The 1481-nt window shown below is 46.5% G+C and overlaps 1 pseudogene; it reads left to right on the plus strand.

Moving 5' to 3' along the window:
- Positions 1-455: 455 nt before the first annotated feature.
- LOC113922314 lies at positions 456-1274 on the plus strand (annotated as a pseudogene).
- Positions 1275-1481: the final 207 nt, after the last annotated feature.

Consider the following 1481-nt stretch of genomic DNA (forward strand, 5'->3'; position numbering starts at 1 on the left):
ATTAAATTACTATATTATATATCACTTATGATATTTTCATTAAATATAATATTCCCATGTAGGTAGACATCTGCAAACAGTTTTTAGAGAGTTAACTGGTTTTTGAGGGGAAATAAATTGACAAACAAGAGACAGAATGTAGGGCATTGAATGTGGACTAATAACAGAACCCACCCAAAAAAAGAAGAAGAAATAGTTAAACAAAATCTCAAGAAGAAATGAACAGAAATCAAGAGAAGCAGGGTGAGGATGACTAGAGGTAAGAAGGAAGAAAAACTAAAAAGGATACAAGATGGAAGGTTAAGCAACATGGCAAGGGGCCAAAGTGGAAGGAAGCAGAAGGCAGAAACCCCAAGAGCCAGAGTCAGAGTCACATGTGGTGGGGTGCGGTGGCTCTGACCTGTGCAGGGGTGGGGGTCCCAGGGCTGGAACCAGGGTGAAGATCAGTGACTTTGATGGGATGGCATCCACTTGGATGCCCTAAGATCATCCAGGAGAGTGAAGTCAAGACCCTGTGCACTCAGGCAGGAGAGATCGTGGTACAATGTGCAGAGGGTGGAGTCACCAGTCACAGTATGTGGTGACATCCCTGGACAATTCTGTAACTTCAAGGATCTGTTCAGTGTGGGTGGTAAGTCCCTGAGACCAATGGCCTTCTCACAGGAGACTTTATGGATCATAGTTTCTGGGCATTGAAACATTCCTTCTGCTGCTGGTACTTAATGTTAAATATGCTGATCACATCACCAAGATCCTGGAGAACCACTAGAGCCACCAGATCCCCTGGGCATATGGCTTCTATGATGAGTGCCTACACAAATATGACTTGGTGACTATGTGGTGCTACTGACCTGAGATCTTTGACTAACTTAGCCCGTCAGTCTTTTCCATGCACAGGTGCTCTCTTCTCCATCCAGACCCTAGACCAGATTCAGACAACTGGCTAAAAGCAAGGGGTGCCTCATGACAGGGCCATGTGTGATCTGCTCTCATCTGAGCCCAAAGACAGCCCATAGGACTGGCTACCTCTTTGGCAGTAACATGCGGCCAACAACATTGGCATGATCTGTTATGCCCACTAACTGGTGAGGGAAATTTACAGGCGGTACTTCAGTGAAACTGTGCTCACTGTGCTTTTTCTATCATTTTGGGAATGTGGCAGCCATCTGGGAGCTGGATGAGCATCTCTAGAAAGATTTCATCATCTTCTCGGCTGCCTCACAAGAGACATGGGCATCCCTTTCAAGAAGCTTGTAGCCAACTGCTTCCAGTGATCCTTTGGTCCCTCCAGCTCCTCTGGCCCTCAGACCACTGTGACTTCATCCTCTTCTCCAGATAGAGGCTGGGCATTGGGGCTTAGGGACTGTCCCTGGCTCAACTCTCCTCCTCAAAGAAGACACTTCAAGAATAAGGACTTTTTCTGGAAAGGCTTGGAGCCTCAGCTCCATGCTCCTCTCCCTTCTCCCTATTTGAACCATTAA

Source organism: Zalophus californianus, chromosome 9, assembly GCF_009762305.2.
Source record: "Zalophus californianus isolate mZalCal1 chromosome 9, mZalCal1.pri.v2, whole genome shotgun sequence".
Lineage (NCBI taxonomy): Eukaryota > Metazoa > Chordata > Mammalia > Carnivora > Otariidae > Zalophus > Zalophus californianus.